Here is a 17,143-nt window from a genome sequence, read left to right as displayed (position 1 = left end):
AATGCAAGGACGATTCATTATACTATTGTAAAAATGTGTAATAAGTGACTTACATTACAATCCAGAACACAAGTATTATGTTGATAACAAAGAGACTAAAAGTGTAGCATACTATCACAAATAGCCTTTGTTATATGTGAACATGGAATAGAGTTTGAACTTTTGGTGAGATGACCATGGCTCCGGCGCAGTTTTCCCAGGTTTTCTGATCGCACGTAGCCCGAATGGGGGAGCCAAATAAATGTAATGACCCTGGGACTAGGTTGACGGTCACCTCGCAAAGTGTAAGAACAGTATACAAAGTGTAATTAAACCTACAGTGTAAAAGAATTGAGTAGTGTAAAGTGAATGTTCCAACAGAAGTAACAGACAATAACTAAACAGACGTTAGTGGCAGCATATTGCCGAACATTTTCAACGTTAGTCAATTGCTGCCAGGGGGCATTGTAACGTCTAGTAATAAACAAAGACAATATATTGTGTAATAATGAGAATATTAGATGTGTCATATTGTGTCATTGTGTAAAATTATGTATTTTTTCTTTATTATTTATTTCTGAGAACGTCTGCGTCGGCGAGTAATAAGACCGACACAGAAGATAAATGTTGTACAGAGATCACAAAATGAATTAGTATATAATGCATGATGTAAAGTAAAGTCTTTGTCTTCTTAATCTGGAAGCTGTGAGAGAAAGATCTCCTGTTGTTGTCGTAGAGAGCGAGAAGGTAGCATTCTTTTGTCGAGATTGGGAATTGTACGCCATTACGTGTGCATTTACACAGGTCTGTAATTGTTGAGATATTTAAATGTTTCAATAGAGTTGTTTAAATGAAAACGTGTATTATTTAATTGTTAAAGCTTGCTTGCCTATTATCCCATCCTGTTAAGATATTTTTCAGTTATATAAAAAAAAAATTGTTATCTGTGGAGCTGAGCTGTGTGGAGAAAGAAGAGCCGCTGCCGCGGCGTATTTAAACGACTTACAATATCGTCGAGTATACCGCAAGGAAGCGGTAAAATAATAGTAGAATAATATTATTTCTTTTAGCTCCCAGACTGGCAGTGAAGATCAGCAGATTTTATGATGTGTTGCAGGTTGACGCGGGCTGCTGATAGGATATAAATTACAGTGCAAATAATTTAATGTACTTACCGAATCTGATAGGAATCTTGCTGTGCTCCGTTCTGATCTGGCTAAATTTTATAGTGATAACGTAATTTTCTTTAATGAGAGTCTCATGTTCTTGGGCTAGTCGTGGTATGAAACAGCATTCTAGTAAGAAATAAAATCCACTGCAAACTTGTGTTTTTGAACGATTGTACGAACTGTAACATCAGTGATCATAAAACAGTAATTTCAACTTTGAATAACTATGAAGTAGGAAAGATATATTGATCCTTAGCATGAGTTGCAGTTACTAAAAATCGTTCTTTAAATTGTAGGCCAGATCCAGAACAATAAGACTTCCATAGATACATTTTTTTTTACTAAAAGGTAACGATGATAAAGAAATTAAAGGCACAGCATTGTTAAAAGATTTTCTCGTCACTCTTTCCATATATGCGTTGTTACGCTAATAATAATAATAATTAAAAAATAAATAAATGAACCAAAGAGACTAACAATTTATAAAAACAATTAACGAAAGAGTAGTCACGACGGGAAATCATCTAATAATACATTACGTAGAAAATTGTCAACTTTACAGCTAGAAGTGACAGAGATAAAAAATATTTCAGTTAATAACACGTCACAGCATACGGCACATTCCGAACATTTATCACACTCACACAGCCAGTATAATTTGGGTAATTTACAGAGAGTACGTGACTTAGATTCTGAACAGTCACAGGCAAATAGATTCTCATACAATCCTGAACCCGTTCAGACATACAGAGACGATAATTTTGATTACAAACATTTTCTATCAGTGAGAAAATTTAAAGTATTTAAAAATGACAGAACACAGATTCACCCCCTGGATTGGATACAACAATTTAGCTTTGCTTTTCCACCGACTTGGCCTGTAACGCACAAACTTGAATTTATTTGCAGTTTTCTGGAAGGCGAACCTGCAACTCGTATGAGACCGATTGCGAGACAATTTTACTCGGTAGAAGTATTTCAGAATGCTTTTCTGTCAGCGTATTGGTCGAAGACGACACAGCACGGAATTACAGATCAACTAATTAGTTTACCGAATTATGAGAACTCAAATTTTACCAGTGTCATGCAATTTTTTGAACACATGGTCCAACAAAACCAGTACTTAAGTGAACCATAGTGAATCTGCACTTATTCAATTATGAATAAATTCTATGCCAATAATTAACTCATTTTGAATGATGACTTCTGAAGAATACAAAAAAATGCTTTGTAACTGGCCAATGAATGCCACTGATTATTGTTAAAAGGTGACCTATGATGCCAATGATTATTATAATTAGATTAATTATATATAAATGCTATGCCAATAATTAACTCATTTTGAATGATGGCTTCTGAAGAATACAAAAAAAAATGCTTTGTAACTGGCCAATGAATGCCACTGATTATTGTAATAAGATGACCTATGATCCCAATGATTACTATAATTAGATTAATTATGTATAAATGCTATGCCAATAATTAACTCATTTTGAATAATGACTTCTGAATAATGCAAAAAAAAATGCTTTGTAACTGGACAATGAATGCCACTGATTACTGTAATAAGATGACCTATGACGCCAATGATTACTATAATTAAGTCAATTATGTTAATACTATGCCATTCATTAGCTTCTGTTTTGAATGATGACTTCTGATGGTTTGTAAATGGGCAATAAGTGCCAATAATTACTATATTCAGATAATTTATGAACATTATTCTGTAATACTACATACATGGTACATAAATGTTCAGTAACTGGGCGATGAGTGTCACCAATTACTCAAATCAGTTGTTAGACTAGTGTAATTCTCAATGAAGACTACTATGTGACTTAATGTCCTTCACCTTCTGACCTAATTACCACAAATTACTGCAATATCCGTTTGTCCTGTCTATCCTCATGATCATGGAGCACTATATTTGGTTTTTGCACTAATTCTACGTTGGTGAACTTTACAAGAACATGGTGTTGACACGACATGCTGTCCACCACCTTGAGCGATGGAGATGTTATTATGGTCCCACTGTTTGGTGTACCTAGTGTACTACCAAAATGATAGCATGGAATATTATTACAACATTTCAGTGTCTTGGCTACACTGATTAATACTTCAAGAAGAAGAACTTCCAATTGTCTCACTTGATGTTGTGCTTCTGTAGAAAGATATGGACTTTCAGTGCAGCTGCGAGCAACCTAAAGTGCTACAACCATGACGCAATCCGTCCTATTCCTTTTCTAATTCTTGTAAAATGATAAAGACATATACAGTGCGTGTGCACTTCATTTCATTTGTTAACAAGATCAGTTGTCCTAAAAATACTAAAGACTTCTACAGTGCGTGTGCACTTTATTTCATTCCGTGATATGTTATGTAAGAATGCTAAAGACTTCTACAGTGTGTGTGCACTTTATTTCATTCCATGATATGTTATGTAAGAATGCTAAAGACTTCTACAGTGCACGTGCACTTTATTTTACTACATGATACGTAAAATGGTAAAGACATATACAGTGCGTGTGCACTTTATTTCATTTGTTAACAAGATCAGTTGTCCTAAAAATACTAAAGACTTCTACAGTGCGTGTGCACTTTATTTCATTCCATGATATGTTATGTAAAAATGCTAAATACTTCTACAGTGCATGTGCACTTTATTTCACTCCTTGACATGTTTATTTGTTACAAAACTATTAGAAGCCCGCATCTCGTGGTCGTGCGGTAGCATTCTCGCTTCCCACGCCTGGGTTCCCGGGTTCGATTCCCGGCGGGGTCAGGGATTTTCTCTGCCTCGTGATGGCTGGGTGATGTGTGCTGTCCTTAGGTTAGTTAGGTTTAAGTAGTTCTAAGTTCTAGGGGACTGATGACCATAGATGTTAAGTCCCATAGTGCTCAGAGCCATTTGAACCATTTTTGAAAACTATTAGAGAGTTTTACAGTGGGTGTGCACTTTTGCCATTTGTTAATATGTTTTGTACTCATTGTGTATACATTTTGTCATTGCCTGATATGTTCTGTACTCAGTGCAAGTGCACTATATTTTATTTCATGTTCTGCACTTATATATATATGTAAATATTTTGTGATTGTAAAGTTAGTTAATTAAGAAAAATTTGTTGCTCATGGCAAGTCCAATTGACTCACCACCGCTGCCAAATTTTTGCCCCCCCAGTGGAGGGTTATGTAAGATGTATGCTTTGCCGGCGATGGGCGAGGCATGACAGAATCTCTGACCAGAGAGTAGTTTATTGTTAGTTGTTGCTTGTCGCGAGTCTGCGCTTGACTGCGCGAGTCGACAGTAGTGAGCTGTAGTCGGTCGGCTTTAGTAGCGAGTGGACAGTAGTACTCTGCGGGAGTCGGCATGCGTCGGCTGTGTGCTCTGTTTGTGACTCTGGTCAGGACTCTGGAGGATGAGTATTGTTGTAGAAGGTAAAGAAGCAGCCTTGCGCATATTTAATAATGTATATTAATTGTAATTTAATTTGTTCAGAAAAAATTCCCCAATAATAATTTTTATAATATAAAGTAACTCTTTTAAAGAAAAGCATTCATTTCAATATAAAGAATTTTTCCAATGCATTATCATTGCTTCCAAGAATAAAAAAAAATATACGCCATCATTGCACGAAGCTGTGTCAAAAAAATGACTAATTAAGAGCAGATATAATTGCAGTTTTATTGAGGTAAGAATTTTTGCTTGTTTTTATTCAGAATACAGGGCCGAAGGGCAGCGCTGCTGCCCTTATAAAATTTACCAGATATTATTATTTCTGTTGGGAGGTTACATTTCGTTCATGGTTCATTATTTAATTAATATTATTGTGTGGTTCATGGTCAATTTTCATTCATTAATTTTTGTGTGGGGAGTTTACACTTGGCTTCATTCTCATTTTTCATTTAAACATTTTCTGCTGGGACGTTACAACATCTTATCTCAAATAACATACTATCAAAGTCACAGTTTGGATTTCTAAAGGGTTCTGATATTGAGAAGGCTATCTACACTTACATTGAAAATGTGCTTAATTCATTAGATAAAATATTACAGGCACCTGGTATATTTTGTGATCTGTCAAATGCATTTGACTGTGTAAATCACAGTATCCTTTTAAGTAAATTAGAATATTATAGTGTAACAGAAAATGCTGCAAAATTGTTAAAGTCTTATATCCTCCGCAGGAAACAAAGGGTGTTATTAGGAAAGAGGCGTATATCAAGCTATCAGGCATCATCCAACTGGGAACTAATTATAAGTGGGGTCCCACAAGTTTCCATTTTAGGGCCTTTACTTTTTCTTGTGTATATCAATGACGTTTCATCAGTAACATTACCAGATGCCCAATTTGTTTTGTTTGCCGATGATACAAACACTGCAATAAATAGAAAATCAAGTGTAGTCTTAAAAAGATAAGCAAATGTAATATTTGTGGACATTAATCATTGCTTCCTAGCCAATGCCTTGTCACTAAACTTTGAAAAAACACACTACATGCAGTTCAGAACTTGTAAGGGGTGTTCGACGAGTATATGCCTAACATATGATGACAAGGAGATAGAAGAAGTGGACAGTGTTAAATTCTTGGGATTACAGCTTGATAATAAATTCAGCTGGGAAAAGCACACCACAGAACTGCTGAAGCGCCTTAACAAATCTCTATTTGCAGGGCGAATTGTGTCAGACATAGGGGATATAAAAATGAAAAAGCTGACATACTATGCTTACTTTCATTCCATAATATCATATGGGATTATTTTTTGGGGTAATTCATCAAGCCAAGCTAAAGTTTTCCGGGCACAAAAACGTGCAGTATGAGTTGTATGTGATGTGAACTCAAGAACATCCTGCAGAAGCCTGTTTAGGCAACTAGGGATACTAACTACTGCTTCCCAATATATTTATTCTTTAATGAAATTTTATTATTAAAAAAATATATATATATATATATATATATATATATATATATATATATAATTAAAAATATATTTTAATCACTTTTTCAAACCAACAGCTCAATTCATGGAATCAGTACTAGAAATAAGAATAATTTTCACAAGGATTTAAAGTCACTTAGTCTTGTACAAAAAGGTGTGCATTATTCAGGGACACACATTTTCAATAACTTGCCAGCAGCCATAAAAAACTTAACAACCAATGAAACTCAGTTTCAGAAAAGCCTAAAGGATTTATTGGTGACCAACTCCTTCTACTCCATTGATGAATTTCCGAGTAGAACCAACTGATTTATGTGTGTATATACATAAGTACAATATAACTGCTGCACAATTTCATTGCAGTAAAGTGTTCATTGTAAATAAGTGTGTGTGTGTGTGTGTGTGTTTGTGTGTGTAAGTACAACCTAACTTCTGCACCATTTCAGTGCAGTTATGTGTTCATTGTAAATAAGTATTATAGTAGTTGTATTACACGTTTATTACCTTATAAATAAATAAATAAAACGTTTTTATTTTTTAAAATTCAGTGCATTAATATTTGTAAAATGATTCTTTCATATTGTGTTCATTAAAAAATGATGATCATTCCACTTGGGACCTGTGGAATGGTACATTAGCTTATTTGTTTGAGTTGTAAATATTTGTCATGTATTGTTGTTTTTGTGACATGTTCTACATCCTGGAGGACCTCCTCACTATGGATCAATTGGAATGAATGTAAATCTAATCTAATCTAATGAGCCAGGCTGTTCATGCTGTTCCTACCAAAAAAAACGTGAAGCAGATTTAACTTCTACATATACATACATAGTCCGCAAGTCACCGAACGGTGCGTGGCGGAGGGTTGCTGTATCGGTACCACTCACTTCCTTTCCTGTTCCACTTGCAAACAGAGCAACGGAAAAGACTGCTTTCTATATGTCTTCATACGAAGCCCAGTTACGCGAAAAGTATGTTGGCGGCTGTAGAATCATTCTGCAGTCAGATTCAAATGCCGGTTCTCTAGATTTTTCAATAGTGTTCCTCGAAAAGAACATCGCCTTCCCTCCAGCGATTCCCATTTGAGTTCCGGAAGCACCTCTGTAATACTTCACTTGCGTTTTGTTCGAACCTGCTAGTAACAAATCTAGTAGTCGGTCGCTGAATCCCTCTTTTATCCGACATGATGCGAGTCCCAAACACTCCAGCAGTACTCAAGAATGGGTTGCACTAGCATCCTATTTACCATCTCCTTTACAGATGAATCCCACTTTCATAAAATTCTACCAGTAAACCGAAGCTCACCATTCGCCTTCCCTACAACAACCCTACTGAATAGAAGCCTTCATCCCGCTTAGCGATTTTACATAGGACCAGAATGTTCTCGGGTACTGGGCAAGATCTTTTGCTAAGATATGGTGATGGTATTTGTTGTAAGCTTCGTGTATCGATCGTTTTACAGACATACGAGTCTCTACCGACTTTTGCCTGTCATTATTTGCGCGTTCTATTTTGAACCGAAAGTGCAACAGTCGTTGCTTCCTCAGCATTTTTCCAATTTCGTCATTAAACCACGATGGGTCTTCTCCTTCCGTAATCTGCTTACTCCGCACACACTTCTCCAGATCACGATTTACAATCCCTTTACATTTGCCCATAATTCATCTACATCCATCATACTGGAACTCTGTGATGTTAATTCATTGCCAGTGCGAGACACTAAAGATTGCTTACCTTCTCTTTCTAACAGAAACAACCCCTATGCTTCTTGAGTGCTTTACTAATTTCAGGAAGCATAATCGTTATGATGAAATCTTGGTCACTAATTCGTACCCCGATACTGACGCCGTCGATATGGCCAGGCCTCTTTGTAACTAAAAGGTCTAAAATACACTGAAGCGCCAGAGAACCTTATATAGGCATGCATATTCAAATACAAAGCTATGTAAACAGGCAGAATACGGCGCTGCGGTCGTCAACGCCTATATAAGACAACAAGTATCCGCCGCAGTTGTTAGAACCGTCACTGCTGCTACTATGCCCGGTTTTCGAGATTTAAGTGAGTTTTAACGTCGGTGCACACAGCATCTCCGAGGCAGCGATGAAGTGTGGGGATACGATAATTTCAAGAGAATACTGTAAACATCAAGAATCCGGTAAAACAACAAATCTCCGCCATCGCTGCGGCCGGAAAAATATCCTGCAAGAACGGGGCCAATGACGACTGAAGAGAATCGTTCAACTTGACGGACGTGCAACCCTTCCGCAAATTGCTACAGATTTCAATGCTGAGCCGCCAACAAGTATCAGCCTGCGAATCATTCAACGAAATATCATAGATATAGGCTTTCGGAGCCGAAGGCCCACTCGTGAACCCATGATGACTGCACGACACAAAGTTTTATGCCTCGCCTGAGCCTGTAAATATCAGGATTGTTGATGACTGGAAACATGTTGCCGGTCGGACGAGTCTCGTTTCAAACTGTATCGAGCGGATGGACGTGTACGGGTATGGAGACAACCTTATGAATCCATGGACCCTGTATGTCAGCAGGGGACTGTTCAGGCTGGTGGATGCTCTTTAATGGTGTGGGCGTGTGCAGTTGGAGTGGTATGGGACCTCTGATACGGCTAGATACGACTCTGACAGGTGGCACGAACGTAAGCATCCGGTCAGATCACTTGTATCCTTTCAAATTCACTGTGCAATCCGACGGACTTGGGCAATTCCAGCAGGGCAATACGACACACCTCATCTCCAGAATTGCTACAGACTAACTCCAGCAACACTATTCTGCGTTCACTTCGACTGACCGCCAAACTCCTCAAACATGAACATTATTGAGCATATCTGGGATGCCTTGCAACGTGCCGTTCAGAAGAGATCTCAATCGCCTCGTACTCTTACGGATTTATGGATAGCCCTGCAGGACTCATGGTGTCATTTCCCTCCAGCTCTACTTCAGAGTCCATGCCACGTCGAATTGCGGCACTTCCGCATTCTCGCTGGGGCCCTACACGATACTAGGCAGGTATACCAGTTTCTTTGGCTCTTCAGTGTATTTCCATTACATGTAGGATACCAATGATCACTTCCAACAATTTTAGAATTTCATGCCAGCTTTTCTCAGGTGACGATAAAGCAGCTGTATGTCACCATTCCCAACGGAATAACTGCCCGCAACCAGGTCAGAGGTGGTGCAACGTCATACTGATAAGTGGTCTTGTAGTGCCAAATAACATCTCGTACGCTCTCAGTAGTGTTTTAGTGCAGTTTCCAGCACATAGGACCCATTTTTTCCTTATTTTAAGAGAAGACTTCCAGGAAACCAATTCACCGGCACATAGCGAGATCATGCTGGCCCGCCAATACCCTGTGAGGGTTGTAAGACAGATAAGAATCGCATGTGTTAAAAATGATGGAAGAACCCAGGACAGTAAGGAATAGGATTCAAACCCTCTCTCCTTCCTCTTATTTTACCCGTTTTCCTATTTATCACAACCATCAGCAATTCTTTAGAGATTTCTATTGTCTCATGACATGAAACAAATCTACAAGGTTACGTATAATTCTTTACTGAAACTAATTAGCTTCACTCAGAATTTAGATAGATGCTTCCTTCGGACCTGCCACTCATCTTCAGTCTTTTGGCATTACTATTTCTGTAATCTTTTGACGTTAGATAATTATACAAATTATGAATTCTTTGATCACATAGTTGCGCATGAATGTACCACAGGTATTACTAAACTGTAGCTAATTGAAATACCTGGGCAGCTACTTGCAATCTACTTAATAATTTCTACAGAGTTCTTAATCTATGGAGAGCGAAGATGGGAGAGGAGTAAGACTTGAAACAGAAAGTAAAGCCTTACCAAGCGGGTAACATACCAGTCGTCACTTGGTATACCATCAAAAGAGTTGCTGACGCCCCACATTTTTTCTGTACCTACTTCACAGTCTGGATTAAACTTGTCTTCACTTGAATAGTACTTTTTTAAGTTTTCAACATATTCCTTGTCATGAACTATTCTTGTTTGCATCTCCTCTACTGCAACAGTATTTGGATGTTCAATCTTTATGACCCTGCATGCTCTCTTATGAACATGACTGAACTTATGTAGCTCAGAATCTAATTTCTTTGATTTGATATGTACTTTTACTACCATCACGTCTCCCATAAGTTATTGGCTATGCCAATTTCTCATGCCTCTCTTGCTTCTCTTTGACTTATTCCTCACACTCAGTTCCACTAGTTCCAACTTCTTCTCCCATGCTCTACCGCTCCCTGGTGGGCATTCCAACAATTCGCGAAAAATACTATCAAGCTATTGATTAAGCAAGATCTCATATGGGGCAAATCCTGTGGACTCATGTGGTGTACGGTTCCTGACATATTTGAATTCCTCCAGATATTCGCTCCACGAGCCACACTTCTGTGCTGGTACGTTTTACGTAAACAATTCAGCTCGTTCATCGTCCATTCTGCGGCGTTGGATGCCAGCCTATATCTGGAGATGGCTATCTGTTCTATTTGATGTGATCAAGTATTTCTCTTCATTCTTTGGACCGAAACTGTGATCCATTATCACTCAGAATTCGCTTAGACATACGCAATTTACTGAAACAATCCTTCTCAAACGTGTTAATAATAGCTTTCCTGGTGGCTTTCTTCAGTTGGTAAAATTTTACAAATTTGGTGATCAGTTCTTCAGCAACCAGGATTTTTGCATAAATCCCCCGTGCTACAGGCAAAGGTCCAAACAGATCTATGGCTACGACGTCTTTAATAGATGCTGGTATGACTGGATGCATATGACAATCATAATGGAGTGTGGTGATCTTAGTCTTTTGAAGTCACAAGTACTTAGTACTCTGCATATACACCTAGCTGTATTACAAAAAGCACACTCTAATTTCAGCTACTCACAACATTTCTTTGGTCCCTAATGTTTTGTTGATTCTTTTGTATGGTATTCCATTGTGGATGTAACAGTACAATCTAAGAAGAAAGAAACGACACACCATGAGGGAATTATCCAAATGGGATAGAAGTCAGTAGATGTAATTTAAAAGTACAGTCAAACAAATTATTACAATTTCAGAAAAAATTGGATGATTTATTCAAGAGAAAGAGCTTCACAAACCGAGCAGGTCTGGCCCTTATTCAGGCAGTTGTTCGACTTGGCATTGACTGATAGAGACGTTGGCTATCCCCCTGAGGATATGGTGCCAAATTCTGTCCAACTGGCGAGTTAGATCGTCAAAATTCCGAGCCATTTGGAGGGCCCTACTCAAAATGCTCCAAACGTTCTCAAATGGAGAGAGATCCGATGCCCTTGCCGCCCAAGGTAAGGTTTGGCAAGCATAAAGACAAGTAGTAGAAACTCTCGCCATGTTTGGACAATCACTATCTAGCTGAAATATAAGCCCAGGAAGGCTTGCCGTGAAGGGCAACAAAACGTGGTGAATGTCTTCGATGTACCACTGTGCTGTAAGCTTGCCGTGGATGACAACCAAAGGGACTCTGCTATACAAAGGAATGTCACGCTGTACTATCACTCCTGGTTGTGAGGCCGCATGGCAGGCGACAGTCTGGTTAGCATCCCACGCCTGTCTGGGGTCTTAACAGACACGTCTTTGCTGGTCGTCGGGGCTCAGTTTGAAGCGGAACTCACCACTGAAGACAATTCTGCTCCAGTCAGCATGATTCCAAACCGAACGTCCGAGGTGATCAAACTGATGTAATAGCATCAGGGGATCAGTTGCTGGATGAATTGTGGTGGAGGGCAGTAGCAGAAAGGATGCAGGTAACAAACTCACAAATAGAATAAAGCAGAAAATAATATGTCCGTGGTAAATACCAAATTGTTAAGGCCTTTGTGGCCACTTGTTGACAAACTGCCTGTTGGTTTTCCTCTCAGGTTCACCAGTCCACCACCAGCAATGGAGGGTGAAACTTTGGCAATGCCAGCCACTCGTGGTGGCGGAACATCAGAAAAATCATCAAACGAAAGTCGGTCAAAGAACGCGAGACAGAAGCCAACAGGCAGTTTGTTTGTGTTCAATATTCGGAAAGATAATTTTCTAACCAACGCGCTAGTTCCACTCTGTTATCGCTGTATTTACTGGATTAGTGCTTCTTGTTGTTGTGGTCTTCAGTCCTGAGACTGGTCTGATGCAGCTCTCCATGCTACTCTATCCTGTGCAAGCTTCTTCATCTCCCAATACGTACTGCTGCCTACATCCTTCTGAATCTGTTTAGTGTATTCATCTCTTGGTCTCCCTCTACGATTTTTACCCTCCACGCTGCCCTCCAATACTAAATTTGTGATCCCTTGATGCCTCAGAACATGTCTTACCAACCGATCCCTTCTTCTGTTCAAGTTGTGCCACAAACTCCTCTTCTCCCCAATCCTATTCAGTACTTCCTCATTAGTTACGTGATCTACCCATCTAACCACATTTCAAAAGCTTCTATTCTCTTATTGTCTAATTTATCGTCCATGTTTCACTTCCATACATGGCTACACTCCATACAAATACTTTCAGAAACGACTTCCTGACACTTAAATCTATACTCGATGTTAACAAATTTCTCTTCTTCAGAAATGCTTTCCTTGCCATTGCCAGTCTACATTTTATATCCTCTCTACTTCGACCATCATCAGTTATTTTGCTCCCCAAATAGCAAAACTCCTTTACTACTTTGTGTGTCTCATTTCCTAATCTAATTCCCTCAGCATCACCCGACTTAATTCGACTACATTCCATTATCCTCGTTTTGCTTTTGTTGATGTTCATCTTATATCCTCCTTTCAAGACACTGTCCATTCCGTTCAACTGCTCTTCCAAGTCCTTTCCTGCCTCTGACAGAATTACAATGTCATCGGCGAACCTCAAAGTTTTTATTTCTTCTCCATGGATTTTAATAACCACTCCGAATTTTTCTTTTGTTTCCTTTACTGCTTGCTCAATATACAGATTGAATAACATCGGGGAGAGGCTACAACCCTGTCTCACTCCCTTCCCAACCACTGCTTCCCTTTCATGTCCCTCGACTCTTATAACTGCCATCTGGTTTCTGTACAAATTGTAAATAGCCTTTCGCTCCCTGTATTTTACCCCTGCCACCTTCAGAATTTGAAAGAGATTATTCCAGTCAACATTGCCAAAAGCTTTCTCCAAGTCTACAAATGCTACAAACGTAGGTTTGCCTTTCCTTAATCTTTCTTCTAAGATAAGTCGTAGGGTCAGTATTGCCTCACGTGTTCCCATATTTCTACGGAATCCAAACTGATCTTCCCCGACGTCGGCTTCTACCAGTGCTATAATCGAGCAAAAGGCGTCAGAGATCGGTAAGATGATTAGGAATAGCCTTGATAACCTGGCATTCATGCTAAATAATGTTAAAAAACCACGGAAGTTTCAACCTCACGCCTCTCAAATATAGCTACATATACATAATTACAAAAAAATTCTAGTTATGAGGGGGCCGTAAGTTTCAGTATTTTGATTGCGTTTATAGTGGGTAAGATACTGGAGCTATATTTGAGAGGCGTGAGGCTGAAACTTCCGTGATTTTTAAACATTATTTAGCACCTTATATAATTTACCAGTAACCATTCTGTATATTGTTAATGACCGTGTGGTTCCACAATCTTGTAATTATTTCACTTTCCCAATTTGTAATACGCGTTCTGTATCTGTATGTGTAATATCTCCGTACTTCTTTGACTTAAATTCTTTGATTGTGATCTCTGCTTCTAAAACGTAAACACGCAGCAAGTGTATGTGTATCTAAAGTTACCAAAATCTAAAGTGCCACTACTTTATCTAACTTATAATATGGAAGCAGCAGTCATTAACACGGTAACTAAGATACAGTTAACGCATAAAAAACGAGATAGTTCTGTTCAAATATGCGATAAATATAATGTGAAAGGATATGGATACACCAGCGTTATCTAGGTGCGATATTATTTTGCAACTTATGTTGCGTAGCCACTTCCAAATGTTTCATCTGCACCTATTTAGTCGTCATCACATTATTTATTTTTGATTTAAACACTGATCTCCAACAATGAGTGTGGAAACATGTACTTGAACATAAACCAGCTGAAGGTGGACATGAGCCCGAAACTGATGGTGTGTTAAATAAAATCACCATCTATTGTGACAGCTAGAGGTTTTTATTCTACACCCTACTTCTTTAAAGTGATCCTTAACCTCATCCCTGATTAAGTCACATTGTTTAATTATCTCCGTTTGTAACTGCTTAGGTAACTTTAATAAGATCACATCTATATCATAAATTTTATCAACTTTTGCAGCTACCTTTTCAGTGTTATTTTTTTTTAAATTGGATAACTCTTGCCATTGAATTGTCATACTATTAGATTACTCTTCTATGTTTTTTAATATTTCTGGTAAACAGCCTTCCAAGCTGAGTGTAGTAACTGCCATACCATACAGACAATGATATATACACTCAACAGCACGTCAATGTCTGCCCCCCGGTAGCTGAGTGGTCAGCGCGACAAAATGTCAATCCTAAGGGTCACCGGTTCCATTACCGGCTGTGTCGGAGATTTTCTCCGCTCAGGGACTGGTTGTTGTGTTGTCCTAACCACCATCATTTCATCCCCATCGACGCGCAAGTCGCCGAAGTGGCGTCAAATCGAAAGACTTGCACCCGGCGAACGGTCTACCCGACGGGAGGCCCCGGTCACACGACATTTATTTAGCACATAAATGATGTTACTGTGTCTTGACACCACTGCACAAAACCAGTGAAATTTGCTTTACAACTCTTCACAGAATAAATTACTAATAAAATAAATCTCAGGTAGGTGATGTTTACAGGTCTCCTAATCAGGCTGCAATGCGCTGTCGACACGTAACGTGTGAGCTAGGTGACGTAGCGATGAGCCGCTGCGAAGTCGCGTAGCCAGATGCCAGGCCGGTGGACTGCGGAGCGTGGCTGCGATGTCGTCGTGCTGGTAAGCCACACCGGCGAGGGGATGCCATCGTAGATCGCTGCTGCAGTTGTTATCTCCAAACCATAACACGAAATTCTTATGTGACGCTGGTAACATTCTTCTCTACTCGTGTGCTAAAGATTGCTCAAGCAAGTGAATATCTTTCAGTGTTGACCTCGTTGCCTTGGCGAACTAACATCCTTTCTTCAACTCTTTACGTGAATTAACATACATTGGTCTTAATCAAATTAAAGTTATTTCTTCTTAAGAATTAAAATCAATTCAGGGAACAGCACTGCGTGTGCCTGCTTATACACAGATGAACCAAACTGATTCTGCGTATCAGGGATACGACAATTTGTTGGAGGTTTGTGGTATGCGGCACAGGTCAGGTAATTCGGGTAAATGACGGGCCACTGATTTGCATACGCGAGGATGGCTCCCGATAGCGATCCAGATGTATTCCATAGAATTTACATCAGGTGGATTTAGTCTCCGAGGCATCAACGCGAGTTCACTGTAATGCTCCTCAAATCACTGTAGCACGGCTCTGGCTCCGAAACGTGGGCAATTATACTGCTGTCAGCGTCTCTTCGATTACTACCACAGGTCCTGTGCAACGCAGGAAAATGTCTCCCACTCCATAATACTGCTCCCAGTAGCCGACATCCTGGTGCGTTGCACGTTTAGAGCCGCCATTCACATCGATGATGGCGCTTGCGGAGACGACCAGCGAGTTAGTGTATCAAAAATGTCATTCACCCGAAAATCTGACACCTATGGTCGAATCCCAATGGTACCTTGCTAGCCGGCCGAAGTGGCCGTGCGGTTAAAGGCGCTGCAGTCTGGAACCGCAAGACCGCTACGGTCGCAGGTTCGAATCCTGCCTCGGGCATGGATGTTTGTGATGTCCTTAGGTTAGTTAGGTTTAACTAGTTCTAAGTTCTAGGGGACTAATGACCTCAGAAGTTGAGTCCCATAGTGCTCAGAGCCATTTGAACCATTTGTACCTTGCTCACTGCAATCGTAACTGCCGATGCCGTTCGGTCAGCATGCAAACACAAAGGGGTGTTCTGCTGCGGATCTCCATGTTCAACAGTGTACGATAAGCGAAACACTTGTACCTGCACCAGCATTGTGCTCTTTCGACAGAGATACCACAGATCACCATCTATCCTACTATACAGAGCGGGTAAGCCACCGAACCGCACGTTCTGTGAAGAGTCGTGGACGTCCAACCATTTAGCGCCTAGTGGTAGTTTGACTGTCCTTCTAACTCTGTCCGTAGATGCTCACGACGCTAGCACGTGAACATTCGACCAGCTTCGCAGTTTTCAAGATACTCGTTCATAGGCTTTATGTAATAATAATCTGTCTTTTGACAAGGTCGCTTATCTCAGTGTATTGTACATTTGCAGTCCATATCTTCGCTGGGGTGAGTCCCGTGCGCCTCTATTGCGCTCACATACATTTCATAGCGCATCAAGTGGCCGCAAAGTCACCAGGCAGCTTCCAACTTCTCGGTGTGCAGTGGTCATCACATTATGGCTTATCAGCGTGTCTTCTCAGTTATTCACTTGGTTGCTCTCTGGGAAACGTTGTATCTTCTTCTTTATTTTCGTTAAAACTCCTGAAAATTCTTTTCATTACGGGGGTATTCGGAAAGTAAGGAACGATAGGTCGCGAAATGGAAACCACAGTGAAAATTAAAACTGTTTTATTTGCAACGGGTAGCTATACTTTCCAGCTACTTCTCTACACAGTCGCCGCTCAGACTTAGGCATCTGTCGTGGTGTTTTACCAATTTTTTAGTTCCCTCCTTATAGAAGACAGCCGCCAGTGCTTTTCGACAATTTTCTACTCTAGACTGCAGCTCGTTGTCTGTGTCAAAATATTGTCTTCATAGCCAGCGGTTCATTTGAGCAGAGATGAACCTCAGGGAGGGGTGGCCATTGACGGGCTGTATTATGGGTGATCAAACACTTCCCACCGAAAACGCTGCAGGAGCGTCTTCATTGCCCCTGCAGAGTATGACCGAGAATTGTCGTGTAGAACGAACCGCCTGACAGTCATGT

Source organism: Schistocerca nitens, chromosome 4 (genome assembly GCF_023898315.1).
Source record: "Schistocerca nitens isolate TAMUIC-IGC-003100 chromosome 4, iqSchNite1.1, whole genome shotgun sequence".
NCBI lineage: Eukaryota > Metazoa > Arthropoda > Insecta > Orthoptera > Acrididae > Schistocerca > Schistocerca nitens.
The sequence above is the reverse complement of the archived record's forward strand: the minus strand, read 5'-3'. Positions refer to the sequence as shown.